General features: G+C 37.3%; 1 long non-coding RNA gene across 1 annotated transcript; it reads left to right on the top strand.

Annotated features, from left to right (window-relative positions):
- Positions 1–15,512: 15,512 nt before the first annotated feature.
- LOC104596243 (uncharacterized) lies at positions 15,513–20,666 on the top strand. Its single transcript, XR_735019.3, has 3 exons — positions 15,513–16,156; positions 18,232–18,463; positions 18,552–20,666. It is a non-coding gene; the product is annotated as an uncharacterized LOC104596243 (long non-coding RNA).
- Positions 20,667–22,234: the final 1,568 nt, after the last annotated feature.

The following is a 22,234-nucleotide window of genomic DNA, read 5'->3' as shown; positions in this document are numbered from 1 at the left end:
AGACGAGGCATCAAGCCATATTGGAGAGGAGATGGAAACCCAAAAAGCCATTTCTCTTGTCCGCCATTTGTGTAATAATCCGTTTTCTTTTTCTGTGTCGAATTTGATTTTGTTTTGTCCTCATTAAAGGTGAAACAAGTGATTATCCTCTATTTCTCATGCTGGACAGTGCAGCCTATGTTGACAGGTTTTCGTTTTCTTTGGTTCACAAAGCATGCTCTCGCCTATGTTCGATTAAGGACGGAGTCTAGATTCAGTGTTTGGTGGGGAAGACTGAATTCAGATCTGACGTTTTCCTGCAGAGTTCTTTGATTAGCTTCTATTTGCGCGATATGGGTTACTCGGAAACACAGCTCGACGTTTGTTTAACAAAATGCTACAAGGTATTCGTAAATGCATTTCATCGAGCAGTTGGCAAAGTATGCTCGAAATTGGGCAGGTTTCTTAAATTACTCCTACGGTTTAGTTAATTGACAAATTCTTATCTTATTATTCATACGTATTCTCTTAAAGTATCCCTATTATTTTTGACAATTGACTATTTATTCCTTACCGTGTAAGGGTTTTAATACAAGCTGTCATAATCCACTCACATGCCATACCATGCTTGCAGAACTGCCTTCTTCTCAATATCTCCGATTTGGGGAGTGAAATGGCGGTTTTTGTCCGAACGAAGTGGGTTATCAATCCACTCAACAACAAGGTGAGAATAAATTGTCTATGCGGGAGAGATCACCGGAATACCAGCTATGTTAGTAGCGGGAATGAACACGAGGGTGATAACTCTCCTTGTCTCTCTGACCTCGTTCATAGCTTCTTGGAAGATAACGTTGAGGTCCGACAACAGGAGGACCGGTCCGACTCAGATCATGATTTCTCTGGTAGTGAACGAACAAATGTGATCGAGGATCTAGAGAATGCGATGATGGTAGACAGTGGGGATTCGTTTCGGTTGCTTCTTGTTTCTACTCTCCAAAGCAGTGGATATGTTCTCTTGCTTGAGACCAAATAAGGCGGCCTTCCTTCGACAGGTTATGGTTTACCTACGGGATTCAGACTACAATGCTGGGATCTACAAGACTAAATGGGACAGCTCCTGCAGGGTGACCGCTGGGAGCTACGAGTTCATCGATGTAGTCAGGTCAGAAGGCGTAGCGCATCAGCAACAGCAAAGATACTTTGTGGACGTGGATTTCGCTGGTAAGTTCTCTCTCTCCTCCAGTTTCCTTCAAACTAAATCACCGCCACCGGGCTGCAACTTCCAGCGGCAGCGGTCCTCCTTTCTTGAACCAAGTTATCATTCTTTGATCGGTTCTCACATGAACCACCCCACTTCGTCTTCAGCCATTTGACCGGTCACCTGATTGGGTTCGGATATGAGAAATCCCCTTTCCTTATTTGGAAAACCCTTCCTGAAAGTTCCCATCAACAATGCCTGCAATCACCGCTTCGTGGCCTTACCTAGCTCCAATGAGCTTCCAGTTACAAGAGGTAGTGATAGTAGCACTGGTCTCCCTATTGACAAAACCATGAAGGTAGAAGGGTGAACTGATACATAAATGCATGCATACATACATGTTAACCCACTTGGCCAACTTGTATTGCCACGTCAACTTAGTTATAACCGGACTAACTGTTCGAAATATTTTAGAATAGCACCCCCCCCAAGTTGGAGATGTAGTGACACCCAACTTGCGTACAAGAAAATGAAATTGGTCAGCGCCTAGAGCTTTAGTAAGTATATCAGTTGGCTGAGACTTAGTGGAGAGGTGGCAGAGTTGGATGTCCTTCTTTTGAATATATTCCCTAACAAAATGGCGGTCAATGTCAATATGCTTCATCCACTCATGAAAGAAGGGATTTGTTGCAATGTGGATAGCTGCCTAGCTACGACAGTGAAGTTGAATAGGTTGTTGTGAGGTAAGACCAAGGTCACAAAGAATGCATTTGAGCCATACTAATTCACTTGTAGCCATGGCCATGGTGCGGTACTCGATCAAGAAATAGTGGTTTGTTTCTTTGTTTTCCATTATAGGGGAGATGTTCCAAGCATGATGGTATATCCCGTAGTCGATCTTAGTGTAAGGGGACATGTGGCCCAGTCAGAATCACAGTAACCTGTAAGGATGCAATCAATATAAGAAGAAAAGAAAATTCCTTGATCTGGAGCTGCTTTCATGTAACTTACAATGCGAAGGGCAGCTTGCATATGTTCTTCACAAGGATCATGCATAAACTGTGACAACATGTGAACTGAAAAAGTCAATTCGGGCCTAATGATGGTAAGGTAGATAAGGTGGCCAATCCATCGATATTGGGCTGGATCAGTCAATGGTAGGGCTGTTCACGGGTCGGGTTGGGTCGGTTTATTGATGTTTTTCCAACCGACCGACCTGGTCGAGTTACCTAAAATTGAAACCGAAGCCGACCCTATGTTAAGCAAAATCGACCTGATCGGTTTGAGTCGGTTTCGGCTCTACGTAGTGGTGACTCAGTTGCTGTTCATTTCTGTCTCTACATTCCCAAAGGAAACTGACATTTCCTTAATGTTTTGTGGCCCATCTATGGATCCAGATTTTGTGGAGGGATCAGAGTTTGAGAGTACTTTTTGCTGGAGTAAGATTTTAATCTGCAGGAAACTATATAATGGATGGATCGAACTATCAAAGCTGGTCAGATCCAACAAAAGCTAAGAATATGCTTTCTGCTACTGTAGATAAGTAGTGGTGAAATACTGAAATTTAAGGCAAATATTTATTCATGTACTCTTTTTTTATTCACTGATGGAGTGATGGGTCTTGGGTCATCTTTGATGTTTACAACATACCTCCTGATGAACTCGTTAGTGAAGAACTAAGTAGGTTGTGACTACTAACTAGGAACTAACTACTAAGTCGGTTTGGGTCAGGTCGGTATCGATTTTCACACATGAAAACCGAAACCAAACCAAATCATCGGTTTATGATTTTTTATAACCCTACACCGACCGGTGCTGAAGAAAACCCGACCGACTCGGGTTGGGTTGGACCGGGTTGGTCGGTTTGGTTGGGTTGGGTCTTCTTATGAACAACCCTAGTCAATTGTGGGCTATCCATGTCAATGAACTGTTTCTGCTGCTCCATAGGATGAGATACAGGCTTGCAATCAGTCATGCCTATTTCAATGATGATGCCCATGGCATACTTATGTTGACACACAAAAATTCTAGAATTGGATCGTGTGACCTCAAGCCCAAGAAAGTAATGGAGGGGCCCAAGATCTTTGAAATGAAAACAGCCATGAAGATATGTCTTAAGATCATCAATGCGAGCAGCATCATTCCCGGTGATAACTAGATCATCAACATACAATAGGACAACCACAAATTAATCCAAATGGTTGGAGGTAAACAATAAGTAATCCACAACTGATTGGGTAAATCCATAGTTCCTTAGGACAGTAGCAAATTTTTTGAACTAGCAATGAAAGGCTTGTTTGAGCCCATATAGAGATTCCTGCAACTTGCAAACTTTGTTTTTAGCATGTTAAGGAAAACCCAAAGGAATGGTCATATATACTTCCTTAGATAAGTCACCGTCTACGAAGGCGTTAGTCACATCCAGCTGATGTAATTCCCATCCTTTTTATAGCAGCAAGGGCGAGAAGGCACTATAAAGTTACAAGTTTGGCTGCAGGAGCATATGTAATGATAATCATGGCCCCAAATCTATGTATAACCTTTAGCCACTAGTCATGCCTTATAGCGTTTAATGGTTCCATCAACACGGAGTTTCAATTTATACACCCATTTGGATCCTATTGGTTTCTTTCTAGGTGGTAGGTTCACAATGGACCATGTTTGGTTACGCTCCATTGCAGCAATCTCAATTTCCATGGCCTTACACCAATTGGGGCCACGTGCAGCCTGGGAGTAAGTCGTGGGTTCAGTTGGTAAGGGGGGCTGTAGCAATGGTGTTGGAGAGGGAAATGAGTAAACTGCAATCATAGTCATGAAAGTGAGATGGAATGTGCCTAGTACGTTGACGACGTGGCATTGGGTTTGTTAGTAATCCGTCCAAACTAGAATTAGATGCTATAGGTGCATCATTAACAATGGGTGGGTTATCATGGGGACTGTTGGCAATGGGTTGGGCTTCATTATTTATGGATCCTGTGTTGTTTAATGTCAATAGGTATTGTAGAGAGTGAAGGGTCAACACATGGATCCTCAAACTGGGGTAAAGGAATGACTACATTTTTGTGAGGTGGAGAAACATCTCGAGAAGTAAAAATTCGGTGGAAATAAAGGTTGTAAACTTTGCATCATTTTTTACCAAAAGGATAGCCTATGAAAATACATTTAGAGGCCTTTGGTGCAAATTTGTCCTTTGAAATAGAATGTTCTTGAGCATAGAACAAACATCCAAAGGTCCATAAATGGGTGTAAGAAGGGGCTTTGCCGAACAACAACTCATAAGGAGACTTACCTTGTAATGGTATTGAAGGCAAGTCATTGATAATGTAGGCTGTAGTGAGAACACATTCTCCCCAAAATACTAAAGGGAGTGAAGCTTGAAAACGCAAGGCTTGTGCAACTTCCAGCAAGTGGCAATGTTTGCTTTCAACAATACCGTTTTGTTGAGGAGAGTCTACACATGATGTTTGATGGACAATGGCATTGTCCATAAAGTATTGTTGCATTGGGCCTGAAGAAATTCTTTAGCATTATCAAAACGCACAACTTGAACAACGGTGTAAAATTAAGTTTTCACCATGTTACAAAATGAAATCAAGAAATTGTATGTATCGAACTTATTTTTCATGAGGAACACCCATGTACAACGGCTGTAGTCATCAATTACGGTTAAAAAATACCTAGCACCTGAGTGTATAGGTGTATAGTAAGCACCCTATATGTCACAATGGATGAGATCAAATGGAGCCAAAGTTCAAGAAGAGCTCATAGGAAATGGAGTCTGAGTCTGTTTGGCCTTTTCACATACATCACAAGCTTTATTTGGTGAAGCTAAGTTGTCATTAGAGATGATTGATAATTGGCGAGATGAGGCATGTCCCAGTCTATTTGCAAAAATAGAGTAGCCTTCTGTTGTGCGGAGAGACAGAGCAACTGAAGGTTTGATGGCTGGAAGATTGTAGATTCCATTACACAACATCCCCTTGTCAATCAGATTCATCGAAACTGGGTCTTGAAGTGTACAAAAAGCATAATAGAATATAGCAATACATTGCATTTGGAAAATGAGTTTACTAATGGACAAGAGATTAAATTTAAACTCAGGGATGTATAATACATCATGCATAAGGGTGGCAATTTTTCACCCAACCTGCCCATTTAATTGGCGGGTTGGAAATAGGTTGATCACCCATTGGATCAACTTAAATGGGTTGGGTTGTGGATTCCATTAGGTTAACCACTAAAGATATAAGTATTAATTCGTTAGCCATTTTTTTTAATTTTCTTCATTTGAATGAAATAATTTATAATTAATGCATTAATTTTCTATTAATTATTAACTAAAATTAGTTTTGTCTCCAACCAACACACTTCACCCAAATCGACATAAATCCAAATCAACTTAACTCGAGTCTAGACCAACTCAACTTGGTCTAAATACGAACATGCCAATCACCTCGAGTCGGTCAGCCCAACTCGAACCCAACCTGGGGCATGCTGATCCGAGTCGACCCGAATCCGAAACAAGTCAGAAGGATGGTTTGGTCTAGACCGACCCAAAATCCGCCCCACTTGCTTTGCCCGATTTGGGTCGTCCGGTTTGGCTCGTATGTGTACAACCCAACCCGAATTCAGACTGGTCCGATTTACTTCTCTTAACCCGCTTTGGGCCAATCAGTTCGGTCTCAAACCTATGTGCAAACCTGATATGGGCCGATCCAAGTCAATTTGCCATTGACTGAACCGGTCCAGTCTGGTCTGACCAGACTGATCCGAATCTAAACATTTCAACCACTCATGATGTGATTAGCTCAAAGACAATCCAATTAGATAGTTCAAGTTGGTCTGACTAGTTTGAACCCAAGTGGTTCGATCAAACTTGAAACTCTGACATAATCAAATGCCTTCGCCACTTGTGTAAAAATAACATGCATCTAATGTAATTGAACCTTCACCACTTGTGTAAATAGCAACAACTATTACCACCAAGCTATAACCAACTTATTTGTCAAAAGGAAGTTAGTTTTTGTTTTAATTACATAAATATGAGATTAATGGGTTTGGGCGGGTTGGATTGGGTTGAACCTAACCCATTTAATTTTATATAATAATGTCATTAAAGGGTTGGCAAGTTAAACAGGCTAGGTTGAAACTCAACCCAAACCAAACCCAATTGCCATTGCTAATCATGCACAATGTGATTTGAGTCCAACATGATGGAACCTTTATGGCTGGATGGAAATGTGGATCCATGTGGCAGATGAACTATGGTGGTAGAGAATAGTGGGGAAATGTGCAAGAACAAAGATGAAGTAGAAGTAATGTGATCGGATGCCCCACTATCAAGTATCCAATGATTTGAAGCAGTGGACATGGTGTTATCAGAAGGAAATGATGTCTTACCAGCTGCATTAGAGGCATAAAATGGTTGAAGTATCAGCATTGGGTAATCTCAAGAGATTATCATATTGTTTTAGGGTCAAGCCAGTCACAAAAATAGATGAAGATCTATTTTTAGGTAAAGACCCGGTCATTGTGGTACAAGCAGTTGCCAGGGAGCTCTGTTTTGGACCATGTCCAGGCTTCTTTTTCTCCCATCCTTCTAGGTAGCCATGTAACTCATAACAACGTTCTTTGATATGACATGTCCACTTACAAAGCTCACATTTTGGATGGGGACGAGTAGATCGATCACCAGTTCATGGGACAAAGAAAGCAACAACCTCTGGGACAACTGAACCTTTGGATGGTTGTATAGACTTATATCCTTCTTCTTGGATTACTAGAGCATAAGCTCGATTATTTGTTGTTGGGAGTGGTTCAGTAGCTAGAATATTAGAACGAATATTGTTGAACACCTCATTTAGTCCCATTAAGAACTGGTTAAGTTTGTCCTTCTCGTGTTCTGCAGTTATTTCTTTTGCAGCACCACATCTACAGGAGATGAGAGATCCATCGTATGAACGCCCAAAGATTACGGAATAAGGGGGCGATTTTCAAAAAATTTTTTTCTCCCTTCAACTGGGATTCACATTCCCTATTTAGAAAATCATATTTTCAATGATCATTCTTGAACCATACACTAAACCAGATCTGAACCAAAAGGAGTAGAGGAGGATTATACCTGATACGGAGAAATAGTATCCCCCAATGAAAGTGTTCACGCCCAAGGAAGGATCCAAAAATTGCACCCACTGAAGATGGCGCAGTGCAGGATAGAGCAGAATCAGCAGTGTTCTTCTCCAAGAGCTCTGTCCTTCGCAAGAAACAGAAGGATGGCATGTGAGCACAGCTTCCTATCAATTATTCCTCCAAGAATTGATGTCAAGATCGAATCTTTACTTCTCCCACAACTGGAGATCGAACTGGCAAACAGGGCAGCAAGAACAGGGAAGCGGCAAGAAAGAATTCTGCAGGGTTGCTTAATTCTTTTTTCTGTGATTTCAGCACTGAAGAGGATCTGATTATGTGTCTTCTAAAGGCTACCGCTCTCTCCTTCTTTTGTTAACCTAAAAGATCAACTCCTAATCCAATTAGGAGCTGCTTATCCAAATCATATTTGGATCAGCCCTCTCTTTAGGTGATAAGGATAAACTCTTATCTTATCTGCAGATTAGATTAGCTTTCGCCAAATCTCATTAAGAGGTTTCTAGATCTGAATCACATTCAGATCTGGACCCTCTGAGTGGATAGGGTCTTACCCTATCCTATCCGCTAATCCATCTCAGAATTTGCCCCATAATTAACTAATTAAATAGCCCAGTTCGAAATGGGCTTTAGGCCCATTAAGCTTATGTGCTCACTTAACCTTCCTAACTACTGCCCAGTTGGGTTTCCTTGTATGGCGTGGGACCCAAGCATTGATCTACACATCAGCCACATGGATTCGGCCTAGCCTTTGTGACAAGGCCTGGCCGAATACACTGTTATGGACAGTGCACCCCTTGAAACCCATCAGATGGGCTCTATGGGCCCAACACTTATCCTAAGTGGTCCCTGGGCCAAGCCACCTTGTAACACCCAGGGACTGTGGGCAGATGCAAGATTAGCCCATCAGGTATTATCCTCAATGGTCTTACACTTAACCTCTCAGCCCATAATGATCATACACTGCCCGACAAGAGAGGACCTCTCCCTCGGCTGCAAGGAACAGTGTTGCACTCTCTACTTATATGGATCCCGGGAATTAAAACCTTCTTGCAAACATTTTAGAAACCATAATATATATACTTTTATATCTCATATAAAATATACTTTGCAAAACAAATCTCAACGGTTGAAATCGGCTACTGGCAGTCTTGGTTTCCATCAGTGAGAGTGCATCCCCGATCATTACCTTTGTCCGACAAAGGGGCTGATCCTGTCACTCTGATCATCCACTCAGATGAATTTTCAGATTGTCCCAACATACCCAGGTTTTGACCCCCGCTAAGGATCTCACTGATTGGTACATCAAAGACAGCCCAATCCGACACCTAGTGCAGTATCATAATCGAGTCTAGGGGTCGGGTGTAACTTTCAAGTTTTGCCCATCAATCTCCTAGGTCCAAGGCAATACTGGAAATCTGCTCCAGTTCAAAGATTCAATCAATCATACACTGTATGTGCCTAGGGTCTCACCCTGGCAGCTGAGACAGGCCACCCCAACTGACTTGGTGGCACCACAATGTCAACCTTATCAAGATAGGTCTCCCCAGACCGATCCACTGGTTGTGAACATTCTAAACTAACACGAGTCTCATTAAGTGTCTAGTTTAAGGGTGTTACACAGAAACATACCAAGGGAACATGAATCAAATATGCACTTTTATTCATTTACGATAAACTCATAAAGTACATCATTCTGATTGAAGCTAAGAGCATACAAAACTGTTTAACAAGCTACAATCAGGAAGAGTAGCAAGAATGGCTAAATCATCCCACAGTCCTTTCAGTTTGGTGAAGTAGAAGGCGACAGAGAGATCGCCCTGGTGCAAGGTTGATAGATCATGTTTCAACTAGTAGATGCGAAGAGCATTTCCTTGTGCAAATCTTTCTTAAAGATCGCACCAAATATCTCTAGCGGTATCAGTATATGCAACGCTATCATGGAGTTCACGAGCTAGGGAATTAAAGATCCATGAAATCACCATGGAATTGCATTTATCCCAAATCCGTCCTTCTACTGTGGAAGATTCAGTTTGTTCCAACATTCCGTCAATAAAGGCAAACTTATTCTTTTCCCGTAACGCATTCCGCATAGCTCTAGACTAAGTGGGATAGTTTTCACCTGTTAGGAGACAAGAAACCAACACAGTCCCCGGGATTATCCAAAGGGTGAAGGTAGTATGGAGATTCAAATTTCAGATCTGAATTCATAATCAAAAACAGAGGCTGCCAAAGAAATGCAAGAAAGTGACAAATTCATTGGAGATCAAGAATTCGAGAGATCAAGATTGCCGGAGATGAAGGAATTAGTCAAGAATTTGCAAGAAAAAAATTGCTGCAGCAAGAGTAGTCATGGCTCGACAGTGATGGGTGCCCTCATACCCTGATACCATGACAAAACCATGGAGGTACGACAAATAAAATGGTTGCGACGAGGAAAAGCAAATCTCAGCGCAACTTGCGAAGAGGAGAAAACTCATTATTATTCACATGTGATATATATAAAATTAAGTTGACCCACTTGGCCAACTTGTATTGCCACGTGCTGTTCGTATATTCTAGAATACCTATTGACAATGTTTCACTAAAATCAGTGGCAGTTGGATTCATAGAGGTAAACGACAGAGCAACCGGAATAGTCGTTAGAATCGGCAAACTGGGCGGTGTACTCTGTTACGCAGTCATTTGCAGCGGCGGTGGGGGAGATGGGAGAATACAAAGGAATGGAAGAGAAAAGTAAGAGATGGAGCGGTGGCGGCTTTGTTTGTGGCGACAACTTTTCTTCTAGAGAGGATGGGTGAGGATGAGAGGAATCCTTTTCCTCACTTGCAACGGCGGCTCTGTTTCTACTAAAAATAAGATTTCTCAAATCAAAGAATGCAGGTGCAAGTATGTAAAATTTTGGATGGGCTCTGTACAACCTAACTGAACATTGAAAAAGATTTGGGCACCGTTATACGCAAGTGAAATGGTTCGGACCGTATAAGAGAACAGTTAACCAGGTCCTGGCGTCAGCGGTATTCTCAACTGGCTTTGCGAAATTCGCCATGCAGTGCAAGTCTACCGGGTTCAACACTATGATTGATGGTAACGATGGCCGTTTCGTCCAGCGGGTGATAGATTGTATAGTTTGATTCATTTCTTATTATTTTCTTTTGTTTTAAAAATATAAAACAGCAATCCTTGATTATCTTGATTAGATTAACAAAGGTTTACATTATAGAAAGAGATCTTTAGGTTTTTCAATACCTCTTATTTTAATGCATGTTATTATTATATTTAAAAGAGAGAGAATAATAATAATATAAATCAAGGTTTTTAAAATCCAACTGGACAACGAGCCGGTCAGAGGTACAATTCTCGAGTTGAAAGGTCTGACCATTTGAACTGAACAAACGACCCGTTCTAACAAAAAATAAATAAAAAATACAAATGGTCAAAACCGTTGGATGGTTCAAACGGTTTGACCACCTAGGTCAACAGTTTGGAGTAAAACGGAACTAATCACCTGACTAATTCCCAGTTTTTCCGGTCTAATATGGTTTTGAAAACCATGATATAAATCAAATAATATAAATAGGTTGAGGTTAAACAATCATAATCTATACTTATTATATATTTATCTATACTATAATTAATACTTATTGTATTTTCAGTAAGTATTTATTCTATTTTTGATAAATATATTTTCAAAATTAAGTATAAATTTATTTTTGTTTTGTTATTTAACAAGAACTTTTCAATAATTTTTGGAGATTAAAATACTATTATTTAACTTTTTAAATTTAATTTATTGATTAATATTTATTAGAGATTAAACTATTATTTGAGATTATACTATTTACTAACTAATTTAATATATTTTTTAGTATTTATTGTTTTTTATTAGTTATTTATTATATTTTCAATAATTGTGTACTTTCGTTATAAATTTTCAATAATTATTGGAGATTAAACTATTTTTATATATTAGAGATTAGACCATTAATTTAATTGAAATTAGGAGTGTTCATAGGTTGGTTCAGCTCAGTTATAGGTTGTTTGGCCAACCAAATTGATATGATCAAGTTGGGGACTAGGTCTCTCGAAACTGACTAACCATTAGTGAAAATTGGCCAACTCAGGTTGTACCAGTTTAGGTCGATTTTTGGTTTGGTTAGTCAGTTCAAAAGATTTAAACTTAAAAAATTAAATTTAAATTTTAAAAACATTATGATGGTATTATTAAAATATAAATTAAAAATTAAATTTGTGATATAAAATATTTTAGACTAAGAAATATGAGAAATTTTCTACTTTCTTGTATTAAAAATTATATTAAAAATAAGTTATTAATATATATCTACAGTTAAGTCGTTCGATTTTGGCTCGATTTACAAATGGTCAGAGTGAAACCGATCCAACCTGGTTGGATTGGGAAATTGTTGAACCAAAGCTTATCAGAAATACTAGAAAGCTAACTAACTCAAGTTGGGTTGGTCGGTTTTAATAGTTTGATGAATAACCCTAGCTATAACTAATTATTGTTATTTTTGTATCATAAAATGTTACTAAAATAATATATAAAATATAAATAATTATTTTAAAAAGTAAAAAATATAAACAATTGCTTAACAAATCCCATGCATGTATGCAAATATGTGCTCTATATGTATCTATTATTGTATGTATATAATCAAGCTTGACTTTAGCTACCTAAGGGATAAACTTGGGCCCAACCTAAAAAAAAAGAAAAAGAAAAAACCCAAACTTTTGAACTTAGGCCTAGGCCCAAATCGAGGATTGAAAATCAGAGCAAGCTTGTCTATAATTACGAGCTAGGTCAATTCAAGCTCGAGTTAAGCCCAAATAATTTGCCCCCTATGGACCATTGACCAAATTAGATGCAAAATAGTTTTCTTTTTAATTTAGTTTAGTTTTTAATTCTATTTTTATCATTAATAAAAATAACGCTTAGCTATCACACTTATTTTTGTTTAATATGATGTGTGATGCACCCAAATGTTTTTTTACAAAATTTCTATATTTTCAATAACTTTTGTATCTCTATCTTTTTTAAAATTTTCTTATTTATTTATAATATCATGGGTTGATCCATTTGACCTAAATGGTTGAACCATTGGCCCGCCACTTGAATATGAAAATGGTTTTGTTTTAAATCTTGTATTTCATTTCTATGGAATAAAAATACTTTTTTATTTTGCATGCTTAATGTTGTTTAGGAATGGCAACGGGGCGGGTTCGGAGCGGGGATTACATTCTCCATCCTCGACCCTGACCCCCAAATCATTCCCAATCCCCCGTCCTCGATCCCTGTCGAGGAAAGGAATTCCCCTCCATCCTCGACCCCGACGGGGCTTCTTTGAGTCTTTCTCTGTCCTCTGTTAAGTTTTCTGTCCCCAAACCCGATTGGGGATTCAGTAATAACCTCATCCCCGACCCCGACCCCGCCAAAGTACTCCCCATACCTGACCTCGTCGGGTCGAGGAGCTTGGATACCCATTGGGCCCGAGGACAGGGAAATTGCCACCCCTAATGTTGTTTGATATGATAAATAGATAATATTGAAGGTGTGGCTAATTTTTTTCACATTTTTTATAATATTTATAGTATTTTTATTTTTAAATTTTTATTCTTTAACCATGAGAACATTGGTTGACCCATTTGACACCAATGGTTGAACTACTTACTTGCCACTTAGAGAAAAGGGGGCTTTATTTAATTATTTTTCATGTTGGTTTTGAACACAAGTTTTACATTTTTTAAAATATTAGATATAGATTTATTTTATTAAATTTATATGTGAGACACAAAAATACTTCAAATAAAGTATCCAAAAAATTCTAAAAACTCTACACATATTTAAAATACTAAAAATAATTAAAAAAATATAGAAATTTAACAATATTTTATATTAATAAGGGTATTTATTGGAAATAAATAAAAAGTATAATTAGTAGTACTTTATTACTAAAAAGTACTAAAAATTATTAAAAATATATTCAACCCAGAAATTATTGAAAATTAGCTGTATTTTTTATTAACTATGGTATTTATTTAGTTATTTAATTAATTTTGTAGTGACTAACAATGGCATCTAATTAATTTTTTAGTGACTAACTATTTATTTAGTTATTTATTAACTATGAAATTTACTGAAAGCAAATGCAAATTAATTTTGTAGTGACTAATATGCACAAATAAATAATGAAAATACTGAAAATTATTGAAAAATACTCATATGCAAAAATTATTGAATAATAATGAAAACCCCCAAAAGTTAATTAAAAATCCGAAAATCTTGAAAAACCTAAAGCTTAATTAAATACTAAAAATAATTAAATAAATTGTATTTTATAGCAAAAAAATACTGAATAATAATGGAAAAAATAATGTATTTTAATTATTAATAGTAATATAATTAACAAAGTTACCGTATTTTAAATAAATATAGTAATTTAATAATTACAATATTTTAATAATTAATAATAAAAAGTAACAAATCATTTATAACTTAGCCTAACCCAATTAGATCTATAAATTTGCAAGATCAAGCAACTATTTTCTTTTGAGTTAGGTCTAGCTGAGATATGCACCATGCCCACACAATTTCATGGATGATCATATCCAAAGTCTAATTGGGTATCAAACTTTTGGAATCCAAAAATCATAGTTTTATAATTAACACGAGTCTCTTTATCAATAGAAAATGTGCAAGACCGAGCCCGAGCCTAGCCCTTATATAAAGCCCGAAGTTCGAGCCCGAGCCCGAAGCCTAATTTATATTTTCTATTAATTTAGTAATAATTTAATAAATTAATAAACTAATTTATATTTTCTAATAGTAAATTGATATTTATTAATAATTTAGGAAGCATATATATGTGTTATTTGTAATAGTATCGGACTAGGCATATTTGAGAAAGCCTGAGCTCGAGCCCACAAGCCTAAAATTTTGTCCAAGCCTGAAAAATAACAGGTCAGGACGGGCCGAGCCGTCGAGCTACCTAGCCCATGAATAGGTCTAATTGTATATACAAATAATTGTATACATAAAAAATCATATGGAATAAAAATTTAAACATCTTTTTCAATTTTTCTAAAAATGAACCTCTCATAGTTTGGCCCGGTCTACGGCCTAGCCTGGCCCAAGGCTCGGCCCAGCACGACCCAATTTGCTCCTCTACTTGAACCTGCCCAATACTAGGGACAAGGCAGAGAAATTCGAGGATTCCCCATCCTTGATGAGGAGTGGGGTGCCTTGCCCTTGAACTCGCCCGACATTGAGGAGTGATTGCCTTGCCTTGAACCCACTTGACATTGGGGACGGGGCAGGGATGGGGTAGAGTGCATTGACTATGGAGCTGGAACAAGGATAGGGTGCCCTACCCTGAACCCACCCCGTTGTCATTCCTATATAATTGTTAATTATTTGTGAAATTAATAAAAATGTTAGTTTTGTAATTATTTTTATTTATTTAAAGTTAATCAAAATTGTATTTAAAAATAATAACAATAATAACAATTATTAAAATTACTATAAATTATTAATAAAATTAAATTTATTAAAAAATATTGTTCACATTAAATTAACAATAATTATTTTCTATAAATCAACATTAAATGAAAATACAATTATTAAAATTTTAGATATTAACAATAACTTTGAATACTTTTAGTTAATTAACAACAAATTTTGATTATTAATTTAATATTAATTAATAGTAAATAAAATTAGGGAAATTCTTTATTAGTACCATGTACTTTGGCTCAAGTGACAATTTGGTCCCTGAACATTAAAATGCGACAATTCAGTACCCAAACTTTCAAAATGTGACAATCTAGTACCTAAACTTTCAAAATCTAACAATCCAATACCTACCATTAACCAGTCCGTTAATCAGTTGTTAAGTGACATTTAAAAAGTCAAAAATTCCCAATGCCATCTAATTCTCTTTATCAACCATCCAAACATTGTCAATAAAATGAACAATCCTAAATTTGGGACTATTCAATTTTTTGTCAATGTTTAGATGGTAGATAAAGAGAATTAGATGGCATTCGAAGGACATGTTTGATATTTTCAAATGTCACTTACTGAATTATCAAATTTTGAAAGTTCGAATACTGAATTGTTTGGCATTTTAAAATTTGGGGAACAAATTATCACTTGAGCCAAAATACTGATCGGAAATTTTCCCATAAAATTATTAAATCTTTCATGGCTTAGCTTACGTTACAGTCGAGTCCTTCTAAAAACGGACCAAACCCAGTTACCCACAACGCCTACAAAATCACAGAATACCTACAATCTGCAAATCTTGCAACTAAACGGCGTGAAGTTCGGCCGAGTTTACAAGAAGCGAAGAAGAATGCATCGTTGCAGAGTCTTTGTTAACGGTTGCAGAAACATCCATTACTCCCCTTCGAAGCTCTTCTCTCAGTAACAAGCAGTCCGCCGAAAAGATGCTGGTCCAATGGCTTCTCTTCTCAGGAATCAATCTGTCATTAGATTTCGTGGTCTTGGCACGATTAAATTTCTACAGGACCTCTTGACCAACGACGTCCGGCGGTTCAGTGAACCAGTACCGGAGACAATGTCCCCTTTGATTACACCCAATCTTTCTACCGTCTCTGTCCTGCCATTTTATGCTACAAGAGATTCCTTTATGACTTAATCACCCTCCCCGGTCCGGTGATAAGCTCGACAGGACTGCCTCGGTTCCCGGTTCAGCCCCTGATGAGGAATTCGATCGGTTGGCAGATTGATGCTACATTGCTACTGTAGTGGATGAGCTTCTGGAATGCTTCAAGAAGTAATTTCTACTTTTGATGGTACCGCAATCGATCTCTGCCCCTTTTCTTTATACCCCATATTAGTGTCTATTGCCATCTTGTTTCTGGGGCCATCGTTTCTTGCTGCCCGTTAATTTATACTCCAAAGGACATGATTTTATTTTATGCTTTTCTTTTTCCCTTATTCTTGTTAGAGCAACAAACATTGAGAATGTAACAAGGATATGCCTTCGCATGCTCTTTTTAGATTATTTAAAAGATGGAATGGAAACAGTTGGGGGCCATTTTAAATCTGTTTTCGAAAATTACCCTCCCAGTGAACTAGTGCAAGGATAAAGAAAAAAATGGGAAGGGAAAATTACAAAAATCTTCTACCTTTATGTTTACCAACATTGTTGTACAGGGGAAACCCCAAACATAATGATTGTGGTGGGACGGAGGGAGTAAAATTCTACAAGTTTCATTCCATTTACAAGTATTAGAAAAGAATAAATAGATTAAGACACTAAATCCAAATAATGAAATGAGCAGTCTTACCTTCATTTCCCATGCCAGTGTCCAATTGCAATCCATATTTAGAAATCTTAACTAAGATATCCAGGGCATAAAAGGTACACTTACCAAGTGCTAATTATTTCAATTCCAGGTACAATCCTAATTACCAGAACCAAAATTTGAATTTAATGTCATATCTAAAGAGAGAACTTTGATTTGTGAATATATAATCCTACAAAGATCAATCATTATATGAGCTAATCATCATTGAGTGTGTTTACATTAAGTCTTGACTAATCTGTGCCGATTCATAGGACAACAGCAACAAGATACTCCCTAGAGTGTTTTATCTTATTTACAATATTAGGTATTGGATATACTTCCATCTAACTATTGTTATGGATTTATGCAATGGAAAGAAAGCACTACTGTTGTGGATTTCTATGTATATTATTGCTGGATGGTTTTTATTTGATACTGGTCCCTCTGTGGATAAGTCACATGGACTAGTTGGCCTCTTGTCCTGTTTTATATAGTGCTGCGACTTGGGTTGAGCATTTGCCATGTTATGAATGGGCCTGACCATTGCTGTGTAAGTTCTTCAAATCGGGTACTCAATTTGCACCCTTAGGGTCCGTTTGGTTTGTAGTTAGAATCGGAACCGGAGTTGGAATAGTCCATTCTCATAATCTGTTTGGTTCAGACAAGAATAGGAATGGGAATTAAAATCAGCAGGAGTGAGATTCCATTCCCAAAGGAGGGGCAGGGAATGGCCATTCCCTCAAATGGGAGAATGGCATTCCAGTAGGAATGGGAATGGGATTCTGATTCCGCCCAACCAAACAGTTGGAATCAAAATAGCCCATTCCGATTCCAATTCCAGACCCTTATTCCTGTAAACCAAATGGACTCTAAAGTCTTGTACCATGTTTTCCCTAGTAACAGTAGTATTTTTGTATGAACAGCAGTTGCTTGGTGCAATATAGAAAACACCTGGACTGACAAGCATGAGGAAGAAGGTTTCAGTCGACCCCTCCCAATACTTTGGATAGCTGGGACCAGTATTGTGTATTGACCTTTTTCAATATTGTGGGATCACTTGCCAAAAATCTTCAAGTGAGAAGCTTATTAATTAATAAAAATAGCATTGTGTTAGTACTGCAGGAAAACTATTCTATGCCTTAGATTATGTTATGTTACACTGTTTTATTTCCCGAATCTTCAATAAGAAGCTAATTATTAACTAATAGAAGTACAAGTATGACATTAGTGTAGGAAAACCATTTATGCCTCAGCAGATGTTCTGCAATACTTTATTGAAAGTTGAAACATCAAACATATAACAAGCTAATAACTTAAACCTCCAAGACATTAAAAGCTAACCATATGTAATGCTTGGCTACAATCATAGGCAGTGTACTGCCAATGTGTTTGGTTTGGTACGATTTAGACACATTTCCAGTACTTTTCTCATTTTGCTAAAGTACCGAGGAAACCTACAGAGTTGTTGTATTAACATAAGAACAACAGTGCATGTTGTTTCTTTCAAATAATCTATTATCAGATTTATTGTGCAACTGAGAATTGTGCCTTTATCATGTCTGTATTTGATACTACAGATACCGGTTGAGATTGTGAATGCTGCCTAAGAATTCTCTTCCTAGCAGCACTTTGGTAGAGGCATTTCCAACTCATCCACAGAAGAACCAGATGCTGCAGCTCTTGGCTGCCGGGGTGCTGTGTTGATCGGGCATCTCAGCTTCAAAGGCAAATGATCATGTGTGGCAGTGGTTCAAGGATCCCAGATTGAATGGCTTGGTTTTAGGGGGATCTTTCCATCAAATACAATACGTAAGTTGCTATTGTATTAGTGCTTCTTGTGTTTGTTATATCTGATAACCAAGAAGTAGGATTTTGAGATCTAGTTTGTTTTTTGCAGCACCATTGGTCAAGTCTGATAAGGAAGGTTGGAGAAGGGGGTTGCAAAGGGCTTGACCAAGACTCCTAAAGGTACATCCATTTTATGAGTAGGCCACTAGACCAGGAGCAAAGGTCATTGAGAGTGCATCCAACAAGAAGCCTGGGATTGTGACAACAGCACTTGTGATGTCATGGGATGGGTCCGTTGAGGCTAGAGGAAGCCTTTAAAGGAACAGGTACCTTGAGTAACAAAGGGCAGGATGACATGAAATTTGAAGCTATTAGACCAAAATGGTGGCCTACTAAATGGTTTTCCTGAGCATCAAGAGCACCATGCGGTTGCTTAGAGTTGTGATTTTTCAATCAACCTTGGGTCTGACAATCTAAGTCCAAGTCCAATGGAATACCAACTGCATCAAGATAATAAAAACTCATGGATTTTTTCCTTATTTTCTGCACTTTTTTTCCAATCAAAACTCCCCCATGAATTTGATAAAGAACCACCTGATTGGTTACCACTTTTGTTATACTGGTTGATTGGTTACAAGTTTTTACCGTGTCATAGTTGAACCCCACTTGAAATTGATATCTTAGGTTGTTTAGAAACAATGGAATGTGTTTATCTTCTTGAAAACCTGAGAGTATTTTATTGATAACCAATAACAGATTATATTTTGAAGGATGAAGTTAATGATCTAACATGCAAGGCTTTAAAAGACTAGGTGGAGAGACAAGGCAATTGGACTGGAGGGGTTTGGCCCAGACCTGAATGTGTTTTGAGGCTAAAAGAATCCAAACATTACACACAACAAAAGACCAATAAAACAGTCAGTTAAGGCTGTGTTTCGCTTGAAAGAAAAGGTAGGAAAACCTACACAAGATTTGTACAGGTTTCCCTTCCTTTCCCTACCTTTTCCATGAAACCAAACACAGCCTAAATTTTAATGTAATGTTGTTAATTTTAACTTTTAATTGATCATACAGCTGCCTTGTTGACTCCTTTCCGAACATGTACCCTGATCTATAAATTCCATTGACTTTTCAATTCAACTTCACCCTTATAGTTTTACATAGGCATTGCCCATGGCATCCTTATGTCTTACCACACCATGATCAGACATGTTAGTTTTGAGGCAAGGTCCAAAGGGTATACACCACAAGGCAAAATAGGACCATTATGCCTTGTCTTACTAGCCTCTCCTTTCATGTGAGTGCACTGCCCTTTAAGGCGGGTAAAGGAAAACCTTCAAGTTCAGGACAATCTACTAATCTGTTAGAATTTAGACAAATAAAATAAAGGGAACGGATGGTTTTGGTTAGGTACATAGGGCATTTCTGAGATTAGAGAGTTCTTCGGATCAACTTTATGCTTTCTTCTCTCTATCTTTGTGGTGGCTAACAAGTGGAGGAGAGAAGACCTTTGAGCTGATTCATGATAGGCAACAGTAACTGCATTACAGTGCCTTCATTTCAGACTATTAACATGGCTGAAAGCATTTGAGTGGTTTCACAAAGATTGGCTAAAAGCTTCACTTGCAAAGCCCTCCAAGTTTGATTAACAGATTAAGCAGATAGAGACTGCCACCAAGACTTTTAAAAAGGGAAAGAAAGTAATTACAGAGGACCTGCAGTGAGTAACTGAACTTTAGATATAATTGACTTCCTTTTGGATAAATCAAATTTAAAAAGATTTTAAGCTGAGATTGATACATTTAGTTATAAGGTAACTAAGCATATGTAGACAGAGACTGCTTCTCTTGGTATACCTTATTCTTGTTATCTCAATTTGTAAAAGATAAAGGAGAAATTCTAAAAATTAGAATTACAGTTTCCCTTCAGCAACTTACGGTAATATATATTATAAGTAAAATCATTGTATCCTAAAGTCATTAGTTCTCCGACTTATTTTTTGACTCAGAAGACCACTCACTACTAGTCATTTTTAGTTGTGAGATTGGTTTTATATGTACACCATAAGACACAAAAGACTAATCCCAAAGCATGGCAGATATGTTGGGTTTTATTTTATCCTTTTTTGGCCATTGGTATAGGGTTCAGAGGTATCCCTGTTTAGATATTTGGATTTTGGTTACAGTAGATTGATGGACTCAGTGTGCAGTTTGAGCTCAATTATTTGCCGTCTGAATTTCATTTGTTTCGATGTAAATGCATGAAAGTTTAAATAGGATGAGTGTAAATTCTGGTTTTTTACTCTTCCTTCATATTTGACTTTGTCTTATTTGTTAGTGATAAATATGTGGTCCCCATTTTATATGAAAGAGAATGGATGTAGGAAGAGGGTTATTTGTTTGGAGCGAGGTAGTAAGCAAGAAGATATGCCCCACTTTATTTGACAGAGAATATAGGTAAAAAGGTGGTGCAAATTTTACATTAATTTTTGGGAAGCAAAATTTGGGCTCCCAGTGGTTGTAAATGAGACAAAAAAAAAAAAACAAATTTTGCATCAGATAGGAGTACAAATTATAATCACAACCAAACAAACAGATGAAAAATTGAACCAGGTACAAAATTTGTATCCAGTTGAAATATCCACAGCAAGGAAACAATGCCTTTGTGTTCCAAATGGTTACAATGAATTGCACTTACGCAATCATCATCTATATTTACTACATTTCACAAGAAATGATAGACTTCTATAAAAATGGAGCATTTAATATGTAATGTATATAAATTTTGATTACATTTTATATTATCATAATATGTTTTAAAATAAAATATTACAAAATTGGCCCAAACTGTTCTTTTCTCTATGTTATTTAATCATTTTTTTTCTCTATTTTGCAGGGCGTTTATTTTGTTTATTACAAGCTCACATCCTCCACTTAAAATTTATTTTCTACTCCACACTTAAGGTTTTTGAGAATTAGAAAATAAACCTCTTGCAAATTGAGGCACATGCCTCGTATCAGTTGATTTATGACTATGAGGCTATTCAAAACCATGTTAAAGGAAAACAATAGTGACGACATTTCATGTTGCATGGTACAAAATTGCTTTTCTTCGATTTTCTACTTTTCTCTTATTTTCTATAAAACCAAACATAACCTGAGGTATTGGTGGCAGACGCCCCGTTACTGTTAGTTATGTCAAAAGCTTCAACGGTAATTATAATAACATGGTGGATAAATTGAAATGATAATCTCAAGAGGTTCAAATTATAAACTCAGCTACGCTCATAGGAGAGATGTTCCGCTTTACATGTGTAGACTGTAGACCAGAGCACCAGACTCGAGTGTGTTGGTCTAGTATTTGGGTTAGATCAATACTTTAAAACTGTAGAGAATTAGAAGATATTTAGTGCAGATCCAGTGTTCCTTTACTCCACTCAAATCCTAAGGCTCACTTTGGAAGCAGCGCAAATGCAAATATGTACAGTGTAAATACATACATAATAATTTTGCACTCTACATATTTTCATTTGTACTCCTTCCAAACTCAGTCTAATGTGCAAGACGACCAGCCAAAAGAAGTGTCTTAAATTCCAGAACTCTAGAAGGCACTTGGTGGTTATGGTTGAATCGGGAAATACTTGGGGTTGGCTCCTACTACATTGGAGGATATGCATCCTACCATGCATAACTATTTTACACATTGATTTTAGGGTATAAGGTTAGGATTTTAAAGATTTAGGGTTTTAGGATGTAAAGATTTAGAGTTTAGGGGTTTAGATTCTAGGGCTTA

This window comes from Nelumbo nucifera, chromosome 1, assembly GCF_055504915.1.
Source record: "Nelumbo nucifera cultivar China Antique chromosome 1, China Antique-T2T, whole genome shotgun sequence".
Taxonomy (NCBI): Eukaryota; Viridiplantae; Streptophyta; class Magnoliopsida; order Proteales; family Nelumbonaceae; genus Nelumbo; species Nelumbo nucifera.
This window is presented reverse-complemented; position numbering and strand designations above follow the sequence as displayed.